Consider the following 15509-nt stretch of genomic DNA (forward strand, 5'->3'; position numbering starts at 1 on the left):
CAAATACTTTTTTGGTAGTTAGAAATAGCAAAATGTATTTATTGCTACTTTGTGCTAGAAATGGTTTTGAGCTTTCCACTTATCATCATCTTTTGATTTATTTTTATAGGTGAGGGAGAGATTCAGACAGATTTAATTTGCCTAAGGTCACAGTAGCTTTTACATGGCAAGTCAGGACTGGCAGAGTCAGACAATAAACATTAATTGAGCATTTGCTTGATGCCAGGCACTGGTAAACCCTGGAGATTCATGAAAATGCAAAGGTCAGACCTGAGCATGTTATAGAAGAGACTTGTTATAAAAGAATTCAGTAAAGAAGAAAGATGGCTTGGAAAGATTTTGTAGATACGGGAGTGTGCTGTTTAGAGAAGTCTGGAGCCGAGTTGTTAGAGAGACCTAGAGACGCAGAAGAACAGTGGTTAAACAGAAACCACTGGGTTAAATAAGGAAAAAAAATGTGAATATAACTTCAAGGTGCTGAAGTGAATTATGATAGGCTTGAGCAATCATGCTTAGTGGCAAGTATTCAATAAATATTTGGTGTGATTACAGTTATGGTCACATTCAGGGGAAAAATTGTAGCAGAACCCTTTGAAATGTTTTAATCTTTGACTAGGAAGATCTGAGTGTTTTCAAATGCTGTACTTTAATTTTTTTCCATATAAAAATGAGCATTGTTATTTTTACCACTAAGTGATAACACCCATTCACCAGAAATGAACCAATAGGGAATCTGTAAGTCTGAGCTCGGGGTGAGAGCGGAGATGGCCTTACTTACATTTGCTCTGTAGGAGCTGTTTTGGAAGGCCTGTTCTCATGCTAGAAATGACTGAGTTGTTGTTAATTGAACCGATACATCCTAATAGATGGCATTCGCTTAATCTGGAGGATTAGGTTATTAAAGCACCTTGAGTCATAGAGATAAGGTCCTCACGTTCCTCAACATTTATTTTCTTAGTGTTTAAAAAGAAAACTTAAGGTTAAAAAACAAACCGTGAACCGCTCATAGCATTGGGCCACTTAGGTATTCCTTCTGGCCTGAAACGCCTCCTTCTTCCCACACGTCATTTCTGTAGTTCCTCCCTTTGTTTCAGTTCAGTAAACAGTATGAAAGCGGCGCGTTACGTTTGGCTGGTCAGCTTACACAGTACTGTGTGTGCTATGCAAGCATGAAGACCTTGGTTTGGATTCCCAGCACCCACTGGGCATCTCATGCCTGCACTCTCAGCACTGGGGCGTGCAGACCAGAGCATCCTGGGGCCTGCTGCTGTGCTAGTCTAGTCTAAGGAGAGACGTGTCTCAAAAATAAAGTGGAGACGCAGTTGGGGAAAATATCTGATGCCGACCTCTGGTTTCCACATGTAGAAGCACATACTTGTATGACACACACATGCGCACACACGCACTTAACTCTTGTATTTCCAATTCAAAGGGAAACCTATCAAAAAAGTAGCTCTTTGTTTATCAAACAAACTAGGAGGATTTGCCCAAGAGTCAGTGCAGAGTGAGTCCAATCTCACAAATAAAGAGGGAGAAATATTATAAATCAGTCTAAATTTAAACTTCATTTGGCCTGTAGAGTTTGTAGAATAAGTATACTGTGATTTCTGTTTCATCTTGACAATATATTATGTTCCTTAAATAAATGGTCACAATTACTTTTAGTTTTATGTGCGTGCTACATTTTACAAATGCGAAGAATGAGGGTCAGAGAACTTAGGTTCAAGAGCTAAGTGACGGAACAAGGATTTAGGCCTAACTTTGGCAGGGCATGGTGTCATGTGCCTGTAATCCCAGCGCGGGGGAAGGCAGAGGTAGGAGGAATCTTGAGTTTTAAGTAATCCTGAGTATTATAGCAAGATCCTGTCTGAGAGAAAAATAAACAAACCAACCACAAAACCCATGCTTTGTTTCTAAACCTCACACAGATAAGGACTTACTTATTAAAATTAATATCTGTAATTGAAAAAAAAAGTCACATAGCCTTCAGTATTTAGTAGCTACCTGATACTTTAAAAGATAGGTTCAGCCCTCTCCCCAACTTTCTTTGAAACATGATGTAACTATGTTATCCTGGCTGGCTTGGAATTCTCTAGGTAGATCAGGCTAGTCTTGAACTCACAGTGATCGTCTGCTTTTGCTTCCTGATTGCTGAGCCTAAGGGATATGCCACCACCCTCAACTCCTGCTGCAGGTGTTTGTGCCCTGTAAGCCTGCCTTTAAATAAATAGAGGTGAGTTTGTTTCATAAACAGTCTTCCTGTTTAAGAGAAGCATGTTTCTACATTTCAGTATTTTTGGAAAGAAGCTATATTTGATAGTATATCTTTAAAATGTTAGAGATGGATACTGTGTCTTAAAGCCAAATATGCCTGAGAATTGAGGAAGTATGGGAGATGCATGTAGTTTTTATATGCAATGGTTTTAGAATTTATTGTGTTCATTTACTTTTTAGCTTCTTTTTATTTATCCTTTACTTTCCTTTAAATTATTCTTCATTCTTTTTAGCTAATAGGATATAGAAAATGTGTCATAATGCAGGAAGTTCACATTGAACTGTGAATCAGCAGGTTTGGGTTTTTAGTCTTACCCTTTTAGCAATTTCATGTTTAACGGTAGGCAAGTCACTTCCCCTCTCTGGGCTTTAGTTTCCTCATCTGTCATGGCTGCAGGGAGGAGAACTTTAAAACCTTTATCACTTTTTACCTTGTTTTCCCTTTTTTTTCCCTTTCTTTCCTCCTGTCATTTTTGTCATGGACTCCTAAGGATATAGTTGTGTTCTTAATTATTGTAAATGATGAATTCCTTTTTGTATCTTATGTTTACTGAGATAGGCTATCTTAGAGAGAAGATGCTCATTAAATTGTTAGTAAAGTAATGGGTGATTGTTATCTCTTATCTGAGCTAATAACATATTGGTAAAGTATATATAATTTTTAAAGAGCTGTTGAGACCCTAGCATTGTAGCTTAGAGGCAGGAAAAAAGTACCTAGCATGTGCAAGGCCCAGAGTTCAGTCCTGGGGACCACAGGTAACAGCAGCAATAAAAGTGTTGAAGTTAGCCAGATCCCAGCACTTGGGAGGCAGAGGCAGGTGAATCTCTGTGAGTCTGAGGTCAGCCTGATTTACATAGTGAGTGCCAGGACAGCCAAGGCAGTAGAGTAAGACTCTGCCTGCGTGTGTGTGTGTGTGTGTGTGTGTGTGTGTGTGTGTGTGTGTGTGTGTGTAGTTTCATTGAAAGCTATCTTTGCCTAGTCTGTTTACCAAAACTAAATCTATTCTGTTTTTAACAAATGTACAAAGGAGAAAACTCAAGGACCTGTCAATAAGAATCCTTCTGATCCTGGGCTGTGGTGGTGCACACCTTTAATCCCAGCACTCTAGAGGCAGAGGCAGGCGGATTGCTGTGAGTCGAGGCCAGCCTGGTCTACAAAGAGAGTCCAGGACAGCCAAGGCTACACAGAGAAATCCTGTCTTGGAAAACCAAAAAAAAAAAAAAAAAAAGAATCTTTCTGTTACTTACTCACTGCCTTTAAAAGCTATAAACTTCTGGTCCATATTGCTTTATAGCTTGAACCTCTATTTACTTTGCCCACAATTTCGAAGTAAATTAGAAAAAACAAATTACCAGACAGCCTAACAATAGATATGCTAATCGAAGTGGAATGGAAGCATTTTTATATATAAATGTATTTTAAAGCTTCTGCGTTCTACTGCAGGAGAAATCAGATATATTAAGGTGTTGGGTCAGGTAGAGTGTTAGGTGGGAGATTGAGTATATGTATTGGAAACAATGTAGCCGTGCTGGATTGTGCACTTCAAACAGGCAATGAGTTGAACTATTCTGAAATGAAGGAGAATTCAGATAGCTTGAAAGAGAAGGTGGTGCTGCGGTAAAAGGGACATACATACATACATAGACATACATACATAGACATACATAGACATACATACATACATAGACATACATACATAGACATACATACATAGACATACATAGACATACATACATAGACATACATAGACATACATAGACATACATACATAGACATACATACATAGACATACATAGACATACATACATAGACATACATAGACATACATAGACATGTATATATATGGTAATAATCTAACTTTGGCTTCAATGAATAAATTATATCTTAATTTGTATCACTTTATCTTTTAGACCCAAATAAGATATGGGCATAGTGAAGATTCCTTGAGTCAGTTCATGGAAAAATCCATTTGTTATACTAAAAATCAAGGCACAATGTTTTGTGAATGTATCATTGTCCCTGGTGGATTATTCAGCACATCCCATTAAAAAGTGCCTGTATCTCATCAATACTGTATGCCAGCATGTAATAATCGATGTACTTTGGCTAAAGTGTTTGTTGGTGTGTGCTATCAGCTTTAGGTATAAATCACATAGAGACTTCAGTAGTGGTTCTTTTGTGTACATACACATGTGTTAACCATTTGAAAAACTTCAGATTTTGAAATAGTTTATTGTATTTCATAGACTTCTTAGAAATGTGGGCATAGACATTCATGAGAGATCTTTGAATTGAGGGAGTTTATACCATGGCATCTTATGAAATATTCTAAAAATAACTTTTATTTCTTAGAATGTGGAAGTTCTTCAGGTTTACAAACCTCTCCAATCATCTTGATAAAGATTTGTCTTGTCTCTTTAGAAGAGAGCATGACATTTAACTTTTGGTGTAATTTTAGTGGCTTCTTAAGATGTTCAGAGCTTAGGCGGTAGCTGTAGCTCAGCATGTGTCTCAGAGCTGTGAATTCTGGCTTAATATCCCCTTCCCTGTTGTGCAATGCTAGCGATTGAAACCAGGCCTTACACTAGGTAAATGTTCTACCCTTGAACATATCTAGGTAATAATCCATTCTTTAATGTATAGGCAGAAAAGATACTGTGAAAATTCAACTCTGTTTAATTTTATATGTTACGCTTACCTTTAACAAGTAAGTGATTTTTATTTTATTTGTTTTTTTGAGACAGGGTTTCTCAGTGTAAATGCCCTGGCTGTCCTGGACTCACTTTGTAGACCAGGCTGGCCGCAGCCTCCCAGAGATCCATCTGCCTCTGCTTCTTGAGTGCTGGGATTAAAGGTGTGCGCCATCACGACTTCCTATAAGTAAGTGATTTAATAGGAATTATAAAGTTATGAAGCTTATCATGCAAATACTTGCTTAAAAAGTAGACCAGTTGGATTCTTAATTGAATTCTTGGGGGGAAAGTAGTAAGCCATAGCCAGGTTTTTGTTTTAACTTTTTGTTGTTCTTGCTGTTTTGTTTTGAGATTGGGTCTTTTTACATAGGCTGTACTGACTTGACTGACCATCCTTCTGCCTTAGCCTCCAGCGTGCTGGAGTACAGGCACATGCCACCATGTTTAGCCATAAGCAGTTTAATGATACAGAAGTAAGTACAGAAGATTTTGGAATAGGTGTATAGTGTTTTTTATACGTGATGTGGGGCTGTGCCTGTTTAAATGAACAGAAATTGGAACGTAGTAGAATGCATAAATAACTTTTCTTTTTCTTGGAGCAGAAGAAAATTCTTTGCCTGACCTTAAACAGCAAGGTCTGTGGAAGAAACAACAACAACAACAATGAAACCCAAAACATATTTTTTCCCATCCGGGTTGAAGTAGTTCTACAAGGAAAGCAGAGTTTGGCTGATGGGGTGATTGTCTGTGAGAACCCTGAGGCCCATAATTTGTCATCATCCCCTTAGTTTGAAGAGTGTTTTTTAGTGAGTTTCTTAGAAATGTGTAATTTTTAAAAACCTGTGGATCGCACTTAAAATATAGGTCATAACAATATTAAGTCATTACCCTAAGCAGAATCCTTAGAAGAGAGGAAGAGCAGGTAAGTTAGCTGATAGTGGAACTTCTGGTAGACTGAATATGGTAAATAGTAGGTGAATTGCTTTAAAGTGATAACCTTGGTGACCTTTTGGAGTTAATAATTCCCTAAGTATCAAATGTAAGACTAGGAAACAGTCTGTTCTAATGACTAGTAGTTAGAAATACAGACTTTGTGAGCTAGAGTATGTTAAGTGATTTGACCTCTCAGTGAACTGGACAAGGAACCAGGATGCTAACTAACTTGCCCAAGCAAGGTTATGGTGGTCCCAGTCTTGTAGTAACTGAGGACTCTGATTCTTGTTACTCTTTTAAACTTTGAAGGTTTTTGGCTAGACCCAGAAAGATGGCTTAACAGGTAAGAATGTTTGCTGTAAGATGTGAGCTGAGTTTGATTCCTGGAACTCACGTAAAAAAGCCAGGTGGGATGATGCACACCCACAGTCCCTGCACTTGTGAAGCAGTAGGTGACAGACACGCCAGATCTTTCAGGAGCAGTACATCTTTGTGAGAACCAACTCTAGAATGTTATCCTGTGACCACCACACATGGCTCACAGCATCCGTGTACACACACACACACACACTTTTTAAAAAAAAAATTTCGGCTATCTTTTCACTATGGGTCTCAGTATTACAGAGACCAATGTGTTTTAGGACTAGAGGCTTTAGCTTTACAACTGATAATTTGACCATGAAATCTAAGTTTGTATATTCTAAATGCTTATTTTTGCTGTGTTCTTAGTATTGTTAACTGTTAGAAGACTTATTTTAGGGTAGGCTGCCAAGTACCTGAATTCAGTTCTATTGCTGAAAACATACTGGAAATCCAGAAAGTCCCTAGACATTACTGTGCTTGTTGACTTAGACACAACCTGTCCTTTTCTGATAGCATTTAGCTATGTGATAGGTTTTAAAAGGTACTGATTTTTGAGAAGAGATTACAGGATTCAGTCCTTTAAAGACATCTTCTCACTCAAAACTAGAGACCAGAAGGATCATTGGCATCCAAGTGTAGATGTCATCACTGCTTACACAACAGGCCCTAATTCTGAATTCTTTATCACCTTTGCTTGCTGTGGCCAGAGAAAAGTCCTACCTCCTCCCTCATATTCATGTCCCCTTAATAAGAAAAGACTCATAAGAGTACCTCTGAAGCTTCTAAAACTGAAACTTTCTAGTGGAATAATAATGGTTATCAAGATACAAGTGTATTTTGGGGGAGATTTTCATTAGGAATATAGGTAGTTCCTAATTGAATTATAAATATTGTTGGTTATAAAACCAATGATGAAATTATAGATGTTTAGTAATAACTACAGCTAAATTGGTAATGAATCTAAACTAATGGTGATTTGTTGTTGTAAGACAGGACTAGTAGTTGAAAACCATGGCAAGATCAGGACAGCAGGATTTGACTGGGAACAGTATGTCTGAGTATCAGAGTGGTTGCATTATTAGTTGAAGTAACCAGACTTAGTACTTAAATAAAGGTACAGGTCCTTCATATAGTTTGGTAATGCTCATTATTTTCATATAGTTTGGTAATGCTCATTATTTTCATATAGTTTGGTAATGCTCATTATTTTCATATAGTTTGGTAATGCTCATTATTTTCATATAGTTTGGTAATGCTCATTATTTTCTATTTTTGCTAGTTTACATCTTATTTATATGTACCCTTATCAGAGGGCAGTCATGCTTTGTATTCAGAGGCTTGTCCCATTTTTAGAGAAGTATTACTTAGATGGCGGATCTGGTGATCACAGGCTTTTAGCCAGCGTTGTTTCCCTTGGTGTATTGGGAGATTTGGGAAGGGTCTGAATTGAAGTTCACTTAGTTTCTTTACCTCTGGATATCTTGTAGTCTTTGATATGCTAATTACTTTCACTAATCTGATTTGGCATAGTTTACGTTTCCCAACCCCATTTTCCAACAAAACGTCCCTGTTTTTAGATTTAACCTTAAAAACAGATTCAGAAGCCTTCTGAAGAAAGCAATACGAGAGTACAGGTAAAGTATAGTGGACTTCTGAGGCAGGGAGCCAGAGCAATTTCCTGCTTTAAGGATTGTATACAAATCATTCGATGGGATAGTCATATTGAGTCATAACTGTGCTTGCAGTTATGAGCATGTTTGCAGATACCCAATTTTGTCACCATGTTTTGAAAGTTTAATTTTGAAGGTTTAATTTTGTCAATAGGGTTTTATAAACTTTAATTATACTGTGTAAGATACATGATTATTAATTTGATTCAATTTTGGGTCATATAGTCCATATGTAGTGTTTAGGGTTAAAGTGTAGTGTTTTTAAACATCAATTTAAGCTCAGAATTTTTAAAAAATGTTAAATCATGAAATATATTGTGGACAATATACAATCTTCATGCTTTTTAAGCAAAAGAAGGTATTTTAGTTTACTTTGCAGACTTGGTAAAACTGATTACCAGTCCACCACCCCACTCAGTTATTAAACTCATTATTAAGACTTTGCATTAAATTTTTTTTTTTATTTTGGATGTTTCTTTGTAGTTAGTATCTTTTTTTCTACCATGCTATTTATAAAAAGGAACACAGTTCTTTTTCTATTGGTTTTATAGTAATTACCAGCATAGGCCTTAAGCTTCGAAACAGGAACAAAAGAAAATGGATAAGACTCAAAATCTTAGAATTTCTTGTAAGCACTTTGAGTGCCATAGAGTCCATACTTCCTCTCTGATGTAGTGTAAGTTGGTTATTCTTCAGACAAGGTCTCAACATCTACAGTTTTTCAGGATAAGATGCTAGAAGCACGTTACTTCTCGTGAAAGTGCTGAGCTTGTAGAAGGACGTCAGTGCACAAAATGGCTGTGTAATACTAGCCCAAGAACTAGTCTAATGGACGACAGATTCCTCACCACCAAGGGCCTCAGACACTAGAGCCGTAGGATACAGATGTTGCTACATCAGTGTCCATGCAGGCAAACAGAGTGGCTATTATGTCTGCTTCAATGGATGCTCACAACAGTTGGACACTAGCATCTTTTATTGAAAAAAGAAATGTTATCCAAGATGCTGGAGCTATTCCTTTGTCTGTGGAAACTGCCTGATAAGCCTTAAGTTCTGAGAAGAGGAAAAAGAGCTCATTGTTCCTCGCTGTGTGACCATAGTTTGTACAGTTTGAGTTTACATTTTGGCTGTTTATTTGTTGTCTGTAGCTTAGTTTCATGGGAATTTTATACTTTTTAACTTAAAGGACTATATATAGATTGCATTCACAATGTACATACATTTTAAAACATGTTGTACATAATAAATAGATACAATTTTCTTGTTTATAAGTTTGTTAGTTTACTTTTTGCAGTTACCAAAAAAGACACTAACTAGATCTTTGTCCTCCAATGTGCCTTCAGATCTTTATATATGTGTTTATGTGTGTATATATATGTAAAGGTTCTTTCATAGTCTCACGGAAGTGAATTGTCTTTTTGTTGTGTTGTTAAAAGGGTATCAACTTCAAGTGTGGTAATCTAGTTAAAGCTAATTGAAATGGAAAATGGTGTTATTCAATCAGTTTGATTATTTGGTGTCTATATATTTGTTTGTGTCTCTGTGTATAAAAGTTTGAAAGTATGAGGTCCATGGGACCACATTTTTAAAATTTTGCTAGCTTAAGTACATGGGAAGGGAGCACGGGGAGAAAGATGGCTCAATAGGTAAAGCGCTTGTCACTCAAGCTTGGGAACCTGAATTTGATCTTCAGAACCCACAAAAAGCCAGATGCGGTGCACTTGTTTGCTAGCCCTGGAGAGGTGCAGGCAGGTTATCTTCGAGGCTTGCTGGGTATACAGCTTAGCTGGCTCAGTAAGCTCCAGGCTAATGTGAGATGTTTCAAAAAACAAAGCAGGTGGTTCCTTAGGAATAGCACCTGAGGTTGAATCTGGCCTCCACATACATGGGTGCACGTATATACACCCCCAATTATTTGCTGTAATACAGCCCCCAATTATTTGCAGCACTCATTTGGTAAATAAAAATTAGAGGAAGCCATTGGAGTAAGATTTCTATACTAGTCCCTACCATACCCTATATTAAAAAAATAATGGAGTTGTTCATGTAAAAGTTGTGTATTACCAAGCTGAAGCTTTCAGCTGTTCTTTGACTTCTTGGGAAGTTAGTATTGCAGCCGAAACAGTGAAACTTCCCATATGGGCTAGTTTCATTTGGTATGATAAAGTACTTTCTTCCTTAATTCAAAAAAAGATAACTTTCAAAAAATCTGATATTGACCAATCAGTTATTTTTCTGTTCTAAACCTGCCTTTACTTTACAAGGAAGATGACTTTACACTGACTTATAATTGTGGTGTACCTTTTGTTTTATTCTTTCTTTAGCCTTTTTGTCTATTTTTTTTTGGTATAGAAAACCAACCTTTTGATAATACGTGGTGTATGCTTATAATCTTAGCATTTAGGAGATGGAGACTCTTGAATGCAAGGTCTGCCTGGCCTACATAGCAAGACTGTTTAAATAGAAAAAGAAAGAAAGAACAAACAACAAACCCCACTAGCATCTTCCAATTTCCTTGGAATTCTTATTTATCTAATAGAATGAAGTATTGTTTGACTATAGGATAGAAAATTAAGTCAGTTGGGACTTATTAAATTGCATGTTACAAGGCACTGGGGCTAGTCTCCATCACTGAAAAGCAAAAACAGACTATTAAACTGAATTGTTCTTATTTTGTCCTTTCACAGATTCGGTTACTGAGGAAGGGACCCAGAGACTCCTTGAACAACAAAAAGTCAAGGTACTGTTGGCCCTGTTGAGAGTTCCTGTCTTTCTTATGGAGCCTCCAAGGGTTTCCAAATAAGCCCTTCCTGGCCAGACTATGTTCTTTTTGCATTGAGCCTAGGATCATTTTGGTTTGGGGGGTACCACGCTTAATTTGCTTTGTGAGTGCTCGACTTCGTTTACAGTAGCTGACAATCCCTGGGAAAGATGAGGCCATGCTGTGTTTGTGTATAGGCTGTGCTCACTTAGCTGCTGACCCAGCTACATCTGCATCCCTCAGCTGCAGTTAAAGGTAGTATTCACTGAAGGCAGTGAAGGGGGGAGACTTGCTCTCAGAATTTAAAGACGTAATTCATCTTCATCTTTTTTCTTGGACATTGAACTGCAAAAAACAGCAGAGTTGGGTGAGGGGGTCCCATAGCAACAGCTACAACTTGAGGCACCATTCTAGCATTCAAAAGCCATTAGAGTGCTTGCCATTCTATGTCTTGAGTGTGAGCTGTCTTCAGGTCACTTGTCAATAAAACGTTTTACTGTAGTGGCTTCTGACTGCCAGGAAAGGTGAGAGAGCTTCTGCTCTACGTCCATTCCTGGTTCTGAGGACACTGGCAGCTTTGGAAGCAGTCTAACTAGCCTGAGCTGATGTGCTCTAAAGGAGCCCAGGCTGCCTTGTTTGGAGAGACACTGGCACTGAAGCTCAAGAACCAGAGCTATTCACTTGCAATTGCTTTGTGTAACCTTTTCTAAATTCCTGGTTTGAGGATATTGTGAGAGAGTTAAGTGATTGCTATAAATCACTTTGTTAAATAGTAACATAAAAGCAGAACACTACTTTTTCTGTGTCTGCTGCTATTTACTGAGACTTGGTGACATACAGATGTAGTCTGTGTTCCCAACATTTACCTTCTCGTGAGCTTTTCGCCTATTCTTTCCTGTTCTCATTTGAAAAGCTATCCCAGTTGTAAGCTCTTAGAGTGTAGTTCTGTAGCTGCTGCTGTCTTCCTCTGTTGGGAAGAGTGTGTATTTATCGTGACCTGCAGCTTCGGCATTATCTTTAGAAGGTCTTTTGTTCAGAGCCTTAATTGTGGTCACTATGACATTTGGCTTCCTATTAGTTTCTTAGGGAGATGGTTATAAGTTTTCACACAGTTGGCTCTTTACTTCAGTGGAAACTTATTTCATTGAATAAATGGTTCTAGAGGCTGGAAGTATAAGGCAGGTACGGGCAGAGCCATCCCTGGCTTGATGCTGGTTACCTCCAGCCTCCGACCTTGTCGTGTGCTGTTCTCCCTGCGTCAGGTAGTGGTTCCTGGCCTGTGTGTCTGAGCTGCTCCTCTCGGTCCTGCTTCATCTCCTGAGACTGGTCACAACAGGCCTTGGCCAAGCGTGGTCTTCAAACGGCGGCTTTCTGGCTTGTTAAATTTTATTACAACATGTCCCTGCCATTTTGTTTATTTGCTGTAGCTGCCTAGCTCATGGTACATTGCTGTAATTACTGTATTCATGTATTATTAGAGCAGCTGGGAAATACCTGAGTCTGAATAATTTCATAAAGAGGAGTTTATTTAGCTTAGAGTTGGAGGCATAGGGGCTGCATCTGGTGATGTTTTCCTTGTTGACAAAGTCCCAAGGTTATTATATGACAAGAGGTGGGAATGTATCCTCTGCCCCCCACCCCAGCCTGTCAGTATTCAGTCAAGGGGTGTTCACTGTGTCCACTTGATGACCTCATCACCTCTCAAAGACTTCACCTCTAAACATAATAGTTGGATTAGATTTCTACTCTTAATAATCCACAGTGGATGGTAGGATGACAGTTTCAAACACAAGCTACTTTTGTGCTATAGTAGAAGTTGCAAAGTTGTTTTTGAGCAGTGCCTCACACAACTGAAAATAGTTTGCTCTTTAGCCCCTTATAAAACCTTTGCTAACCCATGTTTGGAAATTTTGGATTTCTTCATCTGAGGGGTATTTGAAACTATTTTTCATTTAAGTTTTTTTTAGGTACTTATTTTATTTTTAATTGTGTGTGAAGATGTAGTGGGTATGCACACCTGAGTGCTAGTGTCTGCAAAAGCCAAAGGCATTTGATTGCCTAGAGCCGAGTTCCAAGGGCTTGTGAGCTAGCTGTCCAGTGAGTGCTGGGAATCCATCTCGAGTTCTCTGCAAGGACAGTATGTTCTCTGGAAGTTCTAAGCCATCTCTCCAGCTTACATCTTACTTTTTAAGTTATACAGCTTGAGGAACGTTTTTAAAAAATCATTTAGATTAACTATACGCTGTATGCCTGTCTGCTGCTGACAAGAGATCTTCCAGTTGACATACGGAAAAGTGAGATAAGCAAAGCTAAAAAAAGTGACAAGGTGGGTGGTGGTGGCACAGACCTTTAACACCAGCACTCGGGAGGCAGAGACAGACAGATTGCTGTGAGTTCGAGGCCAGCCTGGTCTACAAAGTTAGTCCAGAGAAAACCCTGTCCTGAAAAACCCAAAACCCAAAAACCAAAACCAAACCAAACCAAAACCAAACCAAACCAAAACAAACAAACAAAAAAAAGTGACAAACCAGCATTGCACATGCTGTGGTAAACACAAGAATGATACCAGATTTGGAGTTTAATAATGAATAAAGACAGATTTGGTGGTGCTGGCTTGTAATCCTATCTGCTTGAGAGGTTAAGGCACAAGGCTTACAAATTTAAGCCTATCTGGGCAACCAACGAGACACTGTCTTTTAAAAAACTGATGAAAAGAGGGTGAGGATAAAGAGCCCTTTCCTGTGTATGCAGGGTTCTTGGTTACACAGGCTCACAGAATGGGGGCGGGGGAGGAGGGAGAGAGAGTGAAAACAGAAATACTGTCCTCTCTGTCCATTTGTTCATCCAACTATCTCTACTAGTGGGCTTTGGACAATATGTTTGTGTATTAGATGCATAGAGGAGCCAGTTTTAATAGAAGAGTAAATAGAACCACTTTGAGGTGGAGCTGTTGGAGATGGAAATTGATAGCAGGACTGAGTAGTTAGGCATCCTTTTTGAGACTTTCACATTCAGTGTTTAGTTTCTCTAAATTTGTAGAAGGGCAAACATGGAGGTGAGCCTTTGCAAAGATCCTTTGTGTCAGTTACTGTGCAGTAAATAACAATGAAAAAGATATATGTAGATAGAGCCAGTGCAGACTGAGTGCAGTGCAGACTGAGTGCAGTGCAGACTGAGTGCAGTGCAGACTGATTGCAGTGCAGACTGAGTGCAGTGCAGACTGAGTGCAGTGCAGACTGAGTGAAGTGCAGACTGAGTGCAGTGCAGACTGAGTGCAGTGCAGACTGATTGCAGTGCAGACTGAGTGCAGTGCAGACTGAGTGCAGTGCAGACTGAGTGCAGTGCAGACTGATTGCAGTGCTGTATTCAGTAGGGCTTTACAGTCGTGGTCAACATCGGGAAGGAAGTGAGGCGGGAACTAGAAGTAGATCCTGTCCCAACATAAACAAGATTATCCTTAGTGGGATGGGCTTTGTATTCAAGAGTCAACCTTTTTATCAAGTTTGCTTTTTTAAAGCAATAGTTTCATGTATAAGCAGTCATCGGCTTTTTGATAAGGAAATAGAACAAATTTATGAGTAAAGGTTACCAGAAAAAAGATTACACTTTTTCACCAGAGCACTTGTTTTGTTTTTTCCTTAAAACATTTTCTAATTTTGTTTGTTTTTTTTTTTTGTTTTGTTTTTTTTTTCGAGACAAGGTTTCTCTGTGTAGCCTTGGCTATCCTGGACTCACTTTAATTACAGTTGAAAATCAATTTGTAGTTACTGTAGATCAACAGATAGTATAAAATGAGAGTTGGGAGGGAAAGTTATGATTTATAATTTTTACAACATTTTCATACTTTTTCATGTTTTACAAAGACATTAAAAAATACATAGCCCACGCACATAAAAGAACGTATGACAGGGTAAAGAAAAGCCAGTGCCCTGCACCCCACTCCACAGGTCTTTCTTCACATAGTTTCTTCAGAAGCAACCAGCATTGCTAACTTTTTGGCTCTTCTATCAGAATAATCCATAAGAGCATGTATGCATTTAAGAAATTACTTTTCCAGAAAATTAGTATCAGTGTATTGCATTTTGGGTGTTTTAAAGTGAAAGACCCCCCAAAGGGAGACCCTCACTCGAGCCTCGGGATGGCACGCACCCAAAGACACACAAAACTCACATAGACCTACCTCCAAGGGGTCTTGGGTGGTCATGCAAATCCCGGGCGAGCCCCCAAAATGAAAGACCCCCAAAGGGAGACCCTCACTCAAGCCTCGGGATGGCACGCACCCAAAGACACACAAATGACCGTCTTGCTGTAAACACATGAGGCAGTTTATTGGCAGAGCTCCGGGTCAACATGTATCTCACGCAGGAGACAGAGGGGTCGACCCAGAAGCCCAGGGGCTTGGGGTTTATATGGACAAAGGTTGGGGGGAGCGGGAAGTTTTGGCGCGGCCACACACGATTGGTTGTTTCGAACATTTGAACATCAGCAAATTGCGTAGGCAGATCTGGGGTAAGGTCAGACTTAATCACACAGGAACAGTCCTTGGTTCCTGTTTTTCTCGGGTAGATGTTTATCTGAGCTAACGACACATCTGGTTAAACTCAAACTTGGAACATTGTGTGCGGGCCTCAAGGGGGGATTAAGCAAACACTTAAGATCGGATGAGGGGTCTTGGCTTATTACTCACTCGACCATGTCCAGTACCTGTTTCTCTCAGGAATTTGTCCTTGTGTATCCTCCCTATCTTTTATGACCAGCCGGTCCCTGGAACACTCAATAGGCCTTTGTCCCCTAGCTCCGCATTCTTTGTGACT

The 15509-nt window shown here is 39.0% G+C and overlaps 1 protein-coding gene across 2 annotated transcripts in view; it reads left to right on the top strand.

Annotated features, from left to right (window-relative positions):
• The window catches only part of Far1 (fatty acyl-CoA reductase 1), a 57066-nt gene that overhangs the window by 1974 nt on the left and 39583 nt on the right, over window positions 1-15509 (top strand). For both annotated transcript variants that reach the window (XM_051149246.1, XM_051149247.1), the window contains exon 2: window positions 10622-10674. The gene's annotated coding sequence lies outside the window, so the exon portion shown is untranslated. The remainder of the gene's footprint in view (window positions 1-10621; window positions 10675-15509) is intronic.

The sequence above is a fragment of the Acomys russatus genome, chromosome 7 (genome assembly GCF_903995435.1).
Source record: "Acomys russatus chromosome 7, mAcoRus1.1, whole genome shotgun sequence".
Classification (NCBI taxonomy): Eukaryota; Metazoa; Chordata; class Mammalia; order Rodentia; family Muridae; genus Acomys; species Acomys russatus.